Here is a 16,247-nt window from a genome sequence, read left to right on the forward strand (position 1 = left end):
GAGTTTGCCACTTAATGTCAGCCAGAGCTTAATAGCAGCCAAGTCATTAGTTAGTGTTAGTTATTAAGAAGAGTAAGTGAAGTCAGCAGCTGCACCACAGAGCCAATGATGTAATTAGCACCTCAGTTTGGAGGTGATTCTTTCCCCATCAGGGGAAGAAAATTAGGCAATAGGGAAGTCCCCTGCATAGAAGGATTTATTCCCAAGGCTACAAACCTGTGCTGGGCACAAATGTCAAATTCGCTGAAAGTTGAAAGGATAAAAGGATGAGTAGAATCCAAAACACTAATTAGGAGAATAAGAGTTTTATGGCTGGCTGAGTTTTTAATAGTTATTAGAGGGTAAGCCAAGACTAACAATCTGAGATAGACTCTAGTTAAATGGTGGTGAATGATTCTGACATTTCTCAAATCTCACCCAGCAGTTTAAGAAACTGCTTCCCAATAGAGGAGCCACTTCAAGGAAGCGAAGAGAACACAGGCCTTTTTCAAGCTCAGAAATATGCAAAAAAAATTCAGCATTTCAAATTTTTTCAGCTAACTCTTCCGTATCAGCCTCCTAAAATTATACAAAATGCTTTAAAGTAGGCCAATCAACTGTATAAAAATATTATGGTGATGTTGAGTAATAACTGGGAATATTTTTTTTTAAACAGAGGAAGAGTGAAGTACATTTTCATACTACGCTTTTGAGTATAAATTGATCTTATCAGATCTTTTTATAAGAAAACCCCTGTAATATCACTCTGTATTGACTCAAATAACTAATGTCAAACATCCACAAAAAAGGAAATTAATTCTTTTCTTGAACAGTTCAAAAAGAGAGGGAATTTAGCACTTCCCAATGAACAGTGTTTGTCTTATGGTTAGAAGTTTTTATTTTACTCCTAAATTCTCTGTGTTTAACTAGCAGTTAGTTCCTGTTATCTCTTTTCTTAGCAAAAGCAGCTTTTGGTACCTGCTGCGCGTTTCCCCCACTAAATTATTTCTACATGGTAACTGAATTTGTTGTCTGTCATCCTTACATGCTACTTATCACCTTTATTTCTCTCCAGTCCTCAAAAGTCTTTTTAGGGGTTCTTTTTTCTGCTGCCTCTAAACTTGCCATATATCTAAAGAAACAGTAAAGACACCGGAATTAAACTGGGTTCTTTGGTATTAATCTCAGCAGTGCTGAATTCCAGAGAGAATCCAGCTCCCTTTGAGGCAGAATTCCCCACTTTCACCTTTATAACAAAAATACGCAGCTACGCAAAGACTACTTTACCGTGGTCAAGTGCAGCCAAGCCTCCAAATTCAATATAGTTGAGAGGATGTGACCACAACAAAAGAGGGGATGGGAAAGAGCGAACCTGTGAGAGAGCAAGCTTGGTATTAGCAGTTTAGATGTTTGCCATTTATTTCATTTTTTCTCTGGAGCTAATAGGAGAACATATAATGTGTTTAGCTGCCTTTTAGTGAAATACTAAGAGCTGGAAACACAGGGAGTGAACCTCCATCTTGCAGCCAGTTGGCACTCGACAGTTCACCAGTGGTCCACGGAGTGAAATTTTGGAACCTCTGTTCCGCACAACTGCTGTTACGTATTAGCTCTGTAGTCATACAAGGTCCTTTCAGCAGAGAAGGGGCCTATCTGATGCAATTCAACATCACAGCTATAGTAAGGTGAATGAAGAAAATTGATAAATGCTGCTGCCTTAGCCAAAGAGATCAGAGGTTTCGAGTCCTGTCAAATTTTGCAGTTGCCAGGGTAACAGGTTTGCATTTCTAATTGCCCCTGACAGCCTGGGAGACTGTACAATATGCAATCATCTTCCACTGTCTCCCTAAACTATCTAGTTCTGGATACACGCAACTGGTTTTAGCTGTGAAATCAGTGGGACTTCCTGCCAAATATGGTAAGAATTTTCATGTTAAATGTCCCTGAGTAAAGTTAAGAACAAATGTTCAATTAAATTGTGCATTAAGTCCTTTTCTTTTGATATCAGCCCTGCACAAATGATTTGCTTTTCTGTTTATTAAAAAAAGGCCAGAAATGTTAGCGTGCATCCCCCGGGGTGGGGGGGCTCAGACAGTATGAGCTTTGCCTGCATGTTTTGTTAATTGAATCTATCTCATCTTTATGAAACAAACCACACACATCCAAGGATAGAGGCAATTAGCAATTTTAAATTTGCTTTTTTAAAAAAGAAAAAAAAAAAGACAACACCGTAAAGGAGAAAAGAGTGCTGTGAAACTACCGCTAATGAAACAAAGGTGAGACTGCTAGAATGGGAAGATACCATGAAAATATATTTACCAGCTTCTTTGAAGGCAGGTACCTTCCTGATTTTTCTCAAGAAAATTACAGCAACTTGCTATCAATGAGGTTGTTACATCTGAACAAGCTCGACAAAATCACGAGCAGAGATAAGCATCTCCCTTTTCACAAAGAAAGTTCTTTTCTCTCTCCCTTTTGTATTTTTAATTTTTTTTTCCCCTCAAAAATAAGTGCAGAGACTCTAAAACATTTCCAGAGAACTGAACTCTGGAAAGGGAAGGTGTTGCCCTGCAGGTTCGATGCCACCCACATCAGCCTGTACGTAAGCACGAAAGAGATCTGGCTGAACAGTCAGTCCACAGCTGTCGCTTGCCAGGACACCAAAGCCTCGGGTGACCACGTCATCATCGATAGTAAAATGACATATGAAAAGATAAAGAAAAGACTTAACATAAAACCAAGAATGTTACAGCCTATTCCTACATACCACTGGATTTCTGCAGATGTAGCACATTCTTGAGGACTTACAAATATTATCCATAGACATTTCCTCTCTTTTAATGTCTTATATTTATCTTCCTGTAAACAGGTAGCTGAGTGTTACAAAGGTCGTCATAAACAAAGGGTCATATTCTGAAAAAAATTCACTTCTTGACCATTTTGTGATTTGTTTCTGTCAGCTTTAAAAAGTCCCAAAAATAAAAAGGCAACGGCTATCAGAGCAACAGGCACTTCAGCTTGTTGCTATAAACTAAATTTCATCTTCAAGCTGAAAAGTAAAAGGTACAAAACATGAGATCCTGTGAATCACCTTTAGCCATTTTGGGAAGAAAAATAACAGGTGAATGAGCATCCGATCAAAATAGCTTGAAACTGGAGTGCCAGATGCCTATAATCTCTCAGTCATAAATGGCCTGGAAATAAAAACTTATCAGCAAAGAATAGTAGCTAATAGTTTGAGTATTTTAAATACCTAACCAGACTGAAGTCTGTCTCCGGGTCTACCACCTGTAACTAACTTATATACTCCGCGTTATTCTAGTTTCATTATTAAATAGTTCCTTTTTTCTTAAAAGGTTATCTCAACAATTCATACACAGAGGGAGGGGGAAGTAAAATTGTTTAATACTTTATTCATTAGAAATTACTCTAACAGCTTTATATTCAGCCTAGTAGAATCTTTGCTTCAGGCGGAGATAACCTTCACCAAGTCTTTCCAAATTAGGTGTGAGATAATGCCTTCTCTGATATTGTCGATACACTCCTGCACAGTGCATGCAAATGAAAATGGTGCCGTGCTACACAGGTACTATATGAAAGTCCAACATAAGGAAACAAGGCTAGAGCATTTATCTTCCAGGCACAGAGACTAATCTTTGGGGGAATTAGCTCAGGCCATTGCTGTCAGGGTGCTCTGTTGCTGAGTTACATCAGTAACAATAATTCATTTTTTAATGGCTGGAAACCTACACTGTAATTCTGCACTAAAGTCTATCCTAAAATTTATTAAGGAAGCTTCAGTGTGTTGGAGCTATATATCTAGATGAGATCTAATCTTCATTAACTCTCAGGAGGTATAGCTGCAGGAGAGCATCGATGCTACACCCTCGAAACACAGGGTGACTCACTCCACACGTTCACTTACCTTGCCCAGGGTCCTGATCCTGCCACATAGGTTGGTGTCTAACTTCAGACAACTGGGGAGAGACCTCGGATGCTCGGTAGACATACTTAGGCCTTTCAGGGACAAGCTCTATCCCACTCCTATCAGGAGACATCTCATGGTTACAAACGAATACTTAAAAAACCAAAATATAAACTCTCTTTATTGAGGTGCTCGGAAAAGCCTCATAAACCCTAACTACTTCTAGGTGAGATTGTGAAAGTGTATTAAGAAGAGATGGTACATGTTTGCAGTAGCAGGAGACTTTAAGGGAGGACTCAGGAAGTCCTTTCTAGTTGTTATATTCAAAAACGTGCTATTAGCAAAAAGGCAAACCACCTCATAAAAGGATCCAAAACCACATGTATTTATTGCTACTTCAATTAAAATCAAGCAAAAGACATTACTAGCCTAGTTCAAATGTCACATGTACAACAATACAAGTTGCTCTATTAAAGAAGAAAGGAGGAAGAATTAATGATACAATTAAAATTATAATATATAGAGAGTATGCTATCTAATATCTGTCCCTGTTACTTGAGGTTTCTCCCCCCTCAGGGGTCACCACCCGTGGTTTCCTGGAGCTGCTGGCCGTGCATGTCTCAGGAAAGAATTTAGGGTTGAGGTGTGGTGTTAGCACCCCACGCTTCTGCCAGATCAGTGTTGGTGGTGCTGCTTTAGGGTTGGCTTGTCCTAATTTTGATTTTGCTCCCTGTCAACGTTTTTCTCTCCTGATGGTCAGCAATTTCATGTTATACTACAATTTTTTGCTTACTTTGCTAGGCTTTTGCCACATACGTATCACTCAACATTACCGGTTATGCTGTAGGTAGGCATTAGATCACAAAACTCAATGAAACAAGTCCAGATAACTGCAAGAATGAAGGTTAGTGAACAAGACCCATCATTAAGCAATAATCACATAACCTTTTATTTTTGCTAGTAGACTTTAGCTACCCAACTGCTCTGCAGCTAAGGCGAGCAAGAGGAGTCAAGAAAATTCCTTGGGCTAAAACGAAGCAATGTGGCATATGATCTGTCACTACCAATGATAACACCGTGTATAATAGGCTACAAGGACACACACCATGGTGCTACCAGCCTCGTGTTCATTTTGTCTGTCTAAATCTCAGACTACAAGGCCTGGCGTCACCCTCCCTGGCAGGCCTGTGCATGGATTTGGCCTCTGCAACAGGTCTGCAAAAGACTAGAAGTCAGGGTCATCTGCCACTACAGTCTCTGACTAACACCACCGAACTGCAGATTGCAAACAGCCTAACCCACCTAATTTTATGTACAGTACTTTACATACTAGGCATGCTAATGACAAAATGCTCCTTCCAAGTTTATTAATGCCATTTTGACATTCTTACCTGACTCGGGTAGGGGAAGCCTGAGGATAACTTTATCACAAAGTAGCAGATGGCAGTTAATGATTGGGATCAGACTCTGGGTTCAGGGTGAATAAAACGTGGTATTTCCTAGCAGTGATTAATGAGACAAAATGCATCTAATTTGGGGATGCTGCAAACAAGAGCGGCTAAAAGTTTAGCCTGACAGAGGGTAAGCACCACAGCAAGCAGTCCGGTCTCTATCTCCAAATTTCCATAAGGTCCTGAAAAGAGACCAACCATCATGTCTGGAGGGACCAGGAAGACTATTTAATTATTCTTACATTTGGCCACAACATTTGCTATGCAGGCTGTCATCCCCTACAGTTACACATTTTACACATGTTGATACATGTATCAGTCTGTTTTGATTTATTGAAGGATGTGTAATTGCAGGCAGAAATTGTATTTTCAGCATTTACCTGCCAGCGCTTAAGCACTTAAGCCACAGAATCTCACAACTTGCTCAACATGTTAGCACTGCTTTCCAGTGAATATGGATAATCAACAGAGCGCTGTTATTAGAAACTTTTCTATGCCTCTGTTCCCTTTCAGAAAAATGAGAGGCATACAGCCCAGCTTACCTTCAGACAAATAAAAACCAAGAATTGATTCTAAGCTAATTATCTAGCCTTCCTTTGCAGTGTGAGTCACTTCCTTCAATTTATTTTAGGATAGGACAAACTGCCCTTTAGAGTGGCCAATTTCTTCCAGTTGACTATGTTAGACTAGCTGCCCAGTTTATCGATGGCTATAGCAAAAATATTTCCCGAAGAAATACATCCTACCACTGCCAAATGTTAGATCATTGCTCTCTGCCTCCCTCACCACCTGCTGCAACATGGGAAATCTCTCTAGCCTTGTCTGTATACTTTGTAGAGAGACTTCAGCGTACCATCTAACTTCTTATGTTAATGTTGGCAACCAAACGCTGTCCCCCTAACGATACTAATTGGAATATTGTCTACCTAACTGGGAACCATAAGTGAGCCAGACCCCGGTTCTGCTGCTGTAAATAATGGCTGCCCGGCTGCTCAGCAACTGGGAAGATAGAAGGGTGGGAAAACCTAAGTGTTACCACAGCCAAACTAGACACAATTATGTACCAGGGACCAAAATCATCATAGCTAAGCTACAGTTTAAGGGATGAAACAAACCAACGTCAATGCTGTAAAACTAGACTGAAAAGCATCTGAAATATTTGTGGCTCTTTAATTGCTTGAGTATCCTGAAAGGGCTCATGCCAGTCACCTCATCTAATCTCATCTGTCCAATAATATGTTTGTCATCACACCTCCTCGCTGTTCTGTTTGCCTTTGCCATTAAAAAAACCCAACAAACTGACAAGGAAAAAAACCACTGAATTTTACCACCCTTTTGTCAAAGAGTAGCCCAATGTCTTGTGTTTGGGCAAGATTATTAGGCAGATAATGCTCCTTAAAAGTCGCTCATTTTTCAGAACAGTGTTCCAGGGTAAAGGAAAACTCCTCTGGTGTCTCCCAAATCCAGCAAAATGTTACCTCATGCTTCTGCAGGACTGACCCCAGAGTTGATCACAGCTCACCGAATAACCTTATTGGGCCCTGCACTAACAGTGATTTAGACAATCCACAACAATAGCTCATGCATGGAAAACCCTGCCCCCCCTCCATGTTTCTTTTTATTACATCACTGTGCCCAATTTTGATGGGAAAACATCCTCCTTCCATTATTAAGCATTTACGCATATTTACAGATGTGTGGTTTTTAAAAGATAACAGCTATGGGCTGTGTTTACTTTCTAGAAAACTTCACAACAAAATTCTCTGTTCCTGTCTCATTGGCTTTGAAACTGGGGATGCCCAGCAAAATACCCATCTGCTTCAAAGCCTTGCTCGGTGTCTCAGTACCAATGCCTGCAGCTGTTGACAGTATGTAGTTAACACGCTCCAATTTCTTCAGAACTTGCAATTATTTTGCTATCAGAGGTTTCCAAAGCCGGACAACTGATGTCTTCATTTTATTAATCTATTTTTGTGAGATGAATACTGCTTTTGCTCTTCTTAATGTAATATGGTGCAACTGTTAAGTACATTTTAAAACCTAGCAATGTTTCTTTGAATCCTCTTGCAGAAGCAGTATTTTCTGTATGTTTATTCCAATTTCTTTATAGGACACTCGTTATGCATGACTGATTAATAGGCCCCAAGCTGTACTCAACCTGCTACCCACAGTAAATTGTTCTTTCTGTTGTCTGTGTCATTTTCTTTAAAATATCAAGCTGTTTTATAATTAAAGAGTCCCTTGAAGGTCTTGTTTCAATAAACAATCATTTCTTCCACTGTGTGAAGTTCTTGTGCTAATAAACAATTTAACAGTATATATTATTTTTCTTGCCTCTACCTTTTACAGAAGACCCACTAAGGCAAAACTTGAAACGTGGTGCCAACTGTATGTACAGGTTCAAAACTTCAGCGTGTGTTGCGTAGCTCAGTACTAGATCTGTTCTTAATCTGCATATTGTGTGAGTTATAGAAGATTAATTGCTCGCAGTGGAGTTTAGATGCTTTCATATGTCACCCAGAAGATGGCCGAAATGTTACTTATCTCCAAGAGCTTTATCCTTAATTACCTTTCTCTCTGATAATTCCAAATTTGGGATTCAATGCACAATGAAAATCTCCTGTATTAATTAGAGATTGTGACTATGTTATACCATGTGTTTTCTATGATAAACGGCTTTTCCTTGAATACAGAATGTTTTGTTAGAATGGCAACATCTTTGACAGTTTTGCAACGCTGCCAGAAACTTTTTCCAAACTTTTGACATTGCAGAATACAGTACAGTGGCACTGGGGCTTCTGCGCGAGTATATGTATATTTTTCAGTCACTGATAACGTTTATTATAATTTCATTTTTTCTGGAAAAAAATGGGTAATTAAGGTGGTTTTTTTCATTTTTAGTTCAAATTAATAAAAGTGCTTAAGTGATAAAAGATAAAATTTGTGCAAAATTAGGAAATCAGATCAATTTCAGATCCTACAACAGTGTCTATGAAATAGTTTTTTAATCACTGTGTTAATGAGCTATACTTTGGCAGCAAGTTTAAACTTGTAAATATTTGATCATAGCAGTTCTTTGATTTGGGTGTGTTTGAATGCCAGGATTCTTATTTTTCTTTTCAAATGTTACTTTCAGTACAATTTTAGAGAGATTCTTTGGCTGAAATAATGTCATAATTCTTCTGAAACATTGGAGGCACAGCAATTTATGTTAGATATGAATTTGCCCCAAAGACATCAGTTTTTTCACATTTAAGAGCTTTCTCTAAGAAAAATATATTGGATATTACAATCCTCACATCAGTATTTTTTTAAATTACTTTGGATACTTACCTGTCTTCACCTATAAATGCCACACACTTCCTATTTTCTACGAGTAACTATATTATTTGTAGATGTAATTCCCTGTTATAAAACTCTGCACTTGCCACATTTTCACTTTCTTCTATTACATTAAGTAACCTACAAATCTGTGGCCCACTTCAATATAAATATACGTGTGACGAATTGTTGCGTTCCATGTCTATGCTTTCCAGATGCATCAAAGGGATAACATAGAACTATGCTTATATTACTCAGTATTAAAAAATATCCTTTGAAGACCACACATGAACACTCCATCACGGACAAAATTATTTTGTTCACTTCATCCTCCCCTGCCTTCAGAACTCTGACTTTTGCAGCGACATGTTGGCTTTTCCAGCATCCTTCAGTTTGGTATGGTTCGATACATGGGTAGGTGTTTTTTCAACTGTTGATTCCCCTTCAGAGTTGCCTTTTAGCAATCCCTAGGGAGCATCCTCATTCCTCATATCAAGATTCCCTACTTCAGAGGATCCTGCAGCCCCTGGCTCAAGTTCCTAATAAAGTAAAAATGTTCTCACAAACAGCCTGAAGGCTTTCTGTGATGTCTTTGAGATGAGAATTAAGAGGGTGATGAGAATTAACTTGCCCAAAGCCCCACGATAATGTTGCCTAGTGACACAGGTACTATGCAGAGCATAACCATGTAAAAGGGCAGACCATGTCTAGATGCTGGCAAATCCTCCCTCTGTTACAGATTTCAGTTACTTTATTTTATTCTCCCCTCATTCCAAACTCATTACGCAGATATGCTGATAAATTTGCACCTAATTTCCTTAAAAGCTTATCCACTCAGTTCTGTGGTCTTTTTTATTATAGCTTCTTTCTGTTGATAATAGAGCAGCCTTTTCATAAATTCCGTAGTCTATAACCAACATCTGAAAGCATATGCAATACTATAATATACTCATCTCTGATCGTCTAGTATATTATTTAGCAGCTGTTGAACACATCCAATAGGACAATAGATTTTTGTTTTCTCCCACCCAGGAGTTAGATAATAATATTCCTCCTCTCCTCACCTTCAATGACACCAGTTTTCACTGTGTTTCTCTGTTATGTGCAACTTTCATCATTTTTTTGGGAACCAGATCACATTAGAATTTTTATCCATTTTCTGTCTCCACCCAGGAGACACTATAGCGCTTCCCCCCAAGGGCATGAGTTGCTTCAGCTACATGAAAATATTTGGCACTACCCCATTATTCAGTAACCAGACCTCATGGCTTCAGGTACTTCTGCCTTTATGGCTATAATCTCATAATTCATATCTGTGCTCATAGTGTGACATTCTGTCATCAATCCTTTATCTTCTCCTTTTTGATTTGCAGGCTGGTTCCCTGCCTTGGTTTTCATCAGAGGGATGTAGCAGAATTAGACATGTACAAAGAAGGGCACCTAGTACAGAGGCATGGATAGTCCTCTGTACTGACAACGGTTAAATAAGGCAGGGCTCTTCAGTTCAGTAATAAAGGACGTGTGACAGGAATATACAGAAATGCAGATGGTTCAGGGAAGTTGAATAGAAAAACAATTGCTCTTTCTGGGACCCCAAGAAGCAGAGGGAACCCAAGCAAACACGCTGCTCCGGCCACAGATGTCACCCTGCCCAGGACAGCGGTTCCCCCCCCCCCGGGAAAGGGCCAGTCACTGCACGGCTGTGCAGGCAGAGCACAGCTTTGACAAGCTATCATTTCCCTCCCATTCCCTTTTGTCTGGCCAGGTGACGTGCTTCTGCCTTTGCATTTTTTGCTTTACAGCCCTGCTCTACCTAGAAAGGAGCAGCCCTTCAGCGGTGCCCAACGCCAGGCCAAGGGGCCACGGGCACAAGCTGGAACTCGGGAAGTTCCCCCTGAACATGAGGCCAAACCCCTTCCCTGTGCGGGTGCCAGAGCAGGGGCACAGGCTGCCCAGAGAGGCTGTGGGGTCCCTTCCCTGGAGACATTCACCCCCCGCCTGGACGCGGCCCTGTGCCCCTGCTCTGGGGGAGCCTGCTCAGGCAGGGGCGGGATGGGGTGAGCTCCAGAGGGCCCTTCCAGCCCCCGCCGTTCTGTGATTCCGTGATTCTTGCAACCTCTAGCACAAATCCCCAATGAGAGGCTGCTGTTTGAGGCTTCATTTCTGTGACTTGTGACCTGCATTCAACTCTGCCCTACTCCACCCACCAGATAAATCATTCCTAAACACAAAGACTTTTGGCATGACATCCTTCCTTCCTGTGCTCATCCCAGATTATCCACCTTTCCTAAACACTCACCATAATCACTCCTGATCTTTCAGTGGGGTTCATCCCTGCCAACCACTAAAGGGCATGTTATTAGCATGATAAAAATGTCTCTACAAATAAGCCAGAAGCATGATGCAATGCACGAGCAGAGTTCAGGCAATGCAGTTCTCCAAAGCTGTTTGAGCATCTCTTGGTAGAAGTTGTATGATGGGTATTTCCAAAGGAAATCTGGAAGGGTGCTCTTAGATGGTCCTCTACACTGCTTAGTAAAACTATATGTGGAGTAAAACATCACAGTAAAACCATATGTGATGTCATTCAGTAGAAGAACAGAAACACTTGGCATAATTAAATTACCCCCTCTGTATCCAAACAAAAGTCCATAGACCATAGAGGTGAGAATAAGTGGATAATTTGTATACATTACTCTCCTCTTCCAAAACCCTTTTAAGGTTACCCCCCCTTTTGTTTTTAATAGGGATTTTTGAAGATATACAACATATTTCCTCTAAACCATAATAAACAAGTAGCCTTAAACTGGTAAATATAGTGTACTGTAACTGGAAAAAAAGAAAAGCAAAGGTCTTGGAATTCTTAACAACTATTAAAAAAATATATATGTTTTAGAAAAGTGAGCTTGTCTACTGCACCTACATGAAACAAGCTGGAAAATAGAAAGCAGCTATTTACTTCACCTTGTCTAGAAAAAGGGTCATTAAACAAAAAAGAAAAATCAAAACAAACCCCATCCAAATCAGCAGTTTATTGTTCTTTGTGTAAGAACAAAGCAGGATATCAGTGGCGAATTCACTAGAATGTATTTGGGTTACAAATACACCAGTTACAGAATAATTTTCTTCTAATTTTGAGAGCCAAATCACTTATCACAGAGTGTTATATTACATAAGAGATGAGGTCTTAAAACCCTAGCTTTTTCTGGTGTCTGGTCTGATGCCGAGTACATCAGCAGCCATCTTCCAACCAGAATATTAGAGGAGATTTGTAACAACATACTGCCAGGGAAGGGTTGTACCAGCTGTCTGGTGCTAAGCTGTAATGAATTTTTCTTTCAGCAGCTAAACTGCAGTTCAGGAACACGGGGATCTCATGTGCAGTCACTGCCATGAGCTACAGCCAGAAGCCCAAATAAAATCTATTTCTACATAGGTTGGAGGCTTAGCGCTGTCATAAGCAGCCATCGTTTTTAGTGAGTGTGCATATCTACACATTTATCTATTTAGTCATAAAATACACACATATACAGGCATACGCAACATACCTTGATGTGCTGGCAGAAGGAAATCCCAATGTTAGTATTTTTTAGCAACTTCATGCAGAAAAAACTTCATTTTTCTGTTTAAGACATAAAAGGGGGAGAGGCAGTAAGACTTTAAGCTAAAAATGACCTAAAAACATATCAGTGATTTAAATCAGGAGATCCACTTATTACTCTTTGACACTTCAGGCCTTTTTTTCTTTCTCACTCTTCCCTTTTATTTTTTCACCTTTGTTCTTAGTTTCTTTGTTCTCTTTTAATTATAATCCTGCTAAGCCTGGACATCTCTGTCTGTTCTGCTCCAGTCATTCCTTGAATACTAACTAGCAAAAGAGAGCAAGCAGTTTCTTCTGTATGCTCTCAAATGCTAATATCAGAGAAGTGCTGAATCAAATGCCAGTCATGCCACAGCAGTAGCTCTAAGCCAAAAATGGGATGATTAACTCGGTTCCCATAAGTAGGCTTGCTTTCAAAGAAGAGGGGAGGCCCCAGAAGAATGGCAAATATCATACCTAACTTGACAAAGAGGTGAAAAGGAAGATCCAGACAACTGGAGATGAGCTACTTCAACTTCAATGCCCAGAAAAATGCTAGAACAAATTATTAGAGAATTAATGTGTCAGTGCCTGGGGAATAAATAAGCGGCAAGAAACGGCTGACATTTTCACAGAATCTATCATGTCAAACTTGTCTGGTTTCCATCTCTGGCAAGGTAACTTGCCTAATGGATAGAGCAGAAGATGTCATACATCTTAAATTTAGTAAAGTTTCTAACCAATAATTCCTACACAGCGGCATGGATTATCGAAGTTGTTGCTGAAGGGTTTATGCCACAGATACTGCTTAACGTGCACCCAGACATGCCACTGTCTGGCATCCAGGTGCTGCTTTCACCAGTCTAATCTTCACCAGGAGTCCGCAAAGAGAGCTCCTTAGGGAAGAGTGCTTCAGGGGAGCACTGAACTTTTCTGGTGGGCCATGGACAAGCCATGGGCATTTTTCCATCCAGCATTCAGTGACTGTAAGGAGGGAGGACATTAGCTGAATAAACCAACTCTGAAAGCAGTCATATGGTAAGTGGGCCATAGAGGGCTTGTCTGGGCAAAAAACTGCAAAAATGATGCAAAGTTAGACAGGTAACTAATAAGCACTTTGGAAAAAAAGGTTATCGCTGAGCTAGTAAAATAAAGAAATACTCCAAAGCTGTTCAAATTTGCTAAAAAGACAAATGCAAATTGATTCATTTTAGAAGTAAAATTCAAGCACACAAATGCAACATGAGGAGAAGTTGAGTAGGCAGGAGAAATTCAGGAACGGATGACAGAGGGGGTCCCAAACAGAACAAATTCATTTTTGTCCTGTAATTTTCACTTCTCAGGTTCAAACATCCTAACAGGATCTGGAATTATGCTCTTTTCCTTACATATCCCTGGTCTTCCAGCCCAGGATCACAACCTTTACTTATGGATCATTTCCTTATGAAAACGTATTTGCTGGCTGCCAGGATTCGATCACAGATGAACAGTAATTTTGCCAACCTGGAGTTTCAGACTTTCTTTCCTGCAGGAGCAATAATTAGGAATTTGGCATCTTAGCCCTCAGTTGCTCCTGTTTAATGAAACACTCCTCCTGTAACCCCAGGAAAAACTGTTTTCCCTTCTGCAGTAATCGGAACATCTATTATAGAGGCTTTGGGGGAGTTGATTCCAAATTAATAAATAGATTAATTAGTTCGCTTAGCTAGGTATACCGTGCTGAATGTTATGGCATAAGTACCACCTCAGTACTCTATCATAAGGTTTCCTACTGTTCTTTTATAGTACCTTATAAAATAATTGAGGCAGGGCCCATCTCATGATCCTACGTTGCTGTTTATCACTGTGGGACACTGCCCATGACTAGCACATTAATTTGCTACTCCAATACAAACAATAAAATAACTATAATAATTTGTCTACCAAAATGCTCTCAGCCATTAGAGAGAAGAGCTGATACAACACAACACTGATGAAACTAAATGGGGCATTTTTGTAATCACCTTGCTTCTATAACTCTTACAGATTAAGCTCAGTACTGCCGTATTTAATTCCCAACACTGAAAGGAAAAACCAAAATCCCAAATCTTACTGTCATTGTAACAAAACAAATCGCTCAATCAATCTTATTAAAGTTCTTCAAACTATTCCTGAAGTTAAACTGGGTAGGGCTGTTGAGCTGAGAGAGGAATTTGACCCACAGCACAGTATGATGCCAGCATATTTATGTATTCATTTCCAGAGTGTAGCAGGTTCTGTGATTTGTAAGCTTTTTATTCCCCATAAAGATGCAACTTTATGTGCCTCTGTAATGCTGTTCACTTAACTTATACTGAGATACCTCAGAGTGTATCTAAAACGTTACAAAATCATTTTCAAGTTCTTATTCTATTCCCTACCCTTGGCATTTAGCAAATGGTATTTTTGTTCATGTAATTCACATTCTTCCCAACTACGGAGTCTTTTCACAAAAATCAAATTAATCTTATACAAAAATCAGATTCTTAGTATGAATATGTCTGATATCATTGAATTTTTTTTATCACTTTATGCTCATATGGCAAGCCAGTGAAATACAACTGAAATGTCAAATTAAATGTATGGCAAAGTGATTAGGAAAAAACTTTTAGCATTTGATGCAGAGTAATATGTTAATTACAGCACGTATTGGGGAAAAAGATTAAGTATCACCAAAGTAAATTTATTTTTAACCAGCTTTATTCCTCACACTTCATAAATTAACCAGCAGAATATGTAATGGAGTAGAATTCAGAATTGCTAGAAATTATGCAAAACTCCAAAGCACACAAGGTTGCAATACAGATAACATCTTTGCTTTAAAATAAGCATTTCATCAAAGAGAATTATGCTTCCTCTCAAATACCTATTTTCATAGACTACTTGAGGTACCTCTAAAATACTTTGCCACAATGACAATGCCAAAACTGATCGATATTTTAAACTCTTTTTGTGTCATGTAGCATATTAAGAAAGGCTAAATGTTGGTTCTAAGCATAACAATGCAAATGCCCCTCTGACATTAAAAAATTGCCGAGAGAAATAGCTGCACTTGTAAAAACAACAGAAGACTACAATGTAATGCAACACTGAGTCTTTAACAGAACAGCATGTGCCAAGAGATGCTGATGGCTGCATGAACCTCTCATTCATTCTTGAGCTTTTATCTATATGCAAGCTGAAAAAACCTTCAAAAACAGAATCTAAAACAATAGCCATAATGAAGACTTCGGGAGTTCTTCCATGGATTTCACAAAAAGTAGGGGTTTGAGCAATTTTGAGAAACTTATATGGAATCAATAGCCACTAAAGTCAGCAGAAATTTTTCCTTTATTTCAGTGGGTTTGGAGAGAGGCCTATGCAGAGCATGGGATGGGAACCCTTTGCAACCCAAAGTCTAATCCTCTTCAAAAGCACACCCTTTGAATGTCTCCGTGTGGCTAGTCTACTGCGCCATAAAAACAAAATCTTCATGCCGACGTGCTCCTTGCGATAGACCAGTAGAGATATGGGAAGTACAACCACTGTGCAATTTATAAAGCAACTAATGTAATTTACATTAAAACTAATGTTGTATGGTGTTTGGTTAACTCATGTTCTGGGCAACTTTCCAAATATTTTGACACATCAAGTATGACAAATAATTTCCTGCTAGTATAAAGCATTATTTTTATAACAGGAAAAAGAAAGTGATATGCTAAATTGCAGGCCCACCTGTCAAGACTAATCCTATGTCGGTTAGCACGTATAAGCATTCAGGTTAACAAAATAACATCAAATTCCAAGTTCATTAATCCCATGATTGGTATTACTCTAGTAAATAATGATGACCCTATCATTTTAAGGGTTTAGAAGACTATTTGTAACCTTTTTGCAGAAAGCCCCTCATTAGCTTCCCTGTAAAATATCAATTCTACTTTATTTTGGGGACAAAACTGTAATCGAAACTTACAGATTTGATAAGTGGAGGTAT

General features: G+C 39.3%; 1 long non-coding RNA gene across 1 annotated transcript in view; it reads right to left on the reverse strand.

The window, feature by feature from the left end:
- The window catches only part of LOC135314804 (uncharacterized), a 41,868-nt gene that overhangs the window by 21,402 nt on the left and 4,219 nt on the right, over positions 1 to 16,247 (reverse strand). Inside the window, exons 2-7 of the long non-coding RNA XR_010374299.1 lie at positions 12,225 to 12,298; positions 10,976 to 11,010; positions 3,905 to 4,023; positions 2,747 to 2,838; positions 1,267 to 1,351; positions 1,039 to 1,111 (exon numbers count right to left, since the gene is read on the reverse strand). This is a non-coding gene — a long non-coding RNA (uncharacterized LOC135314804). The remainder of the gene's footprint in view (positions 1 to 1,038; positions 1,112 to 1,266; positions 1,352 to 2,746; positions 2,839 to 3,904; positions 4,024 to 10,975; positions 11,011 to 12,224; positions 12,299 to 16,247) is intronic.

Source organism: Phalacrocorax carbo, chromosome 8 (genome assembly GCF_963921805.1).
Source record: "Phalacrocorax carbo chromosome 8, bPhaCar2.1, whole genome shotgun sequence".
NCBI classification, from domain to species: domain Eukaryota; kingdom Metazoa; phylum Chordata; class Aves; order Suliformes; family Phalacrocoracidae; genus Phalacrocorax; species Phalacrocorax carbo.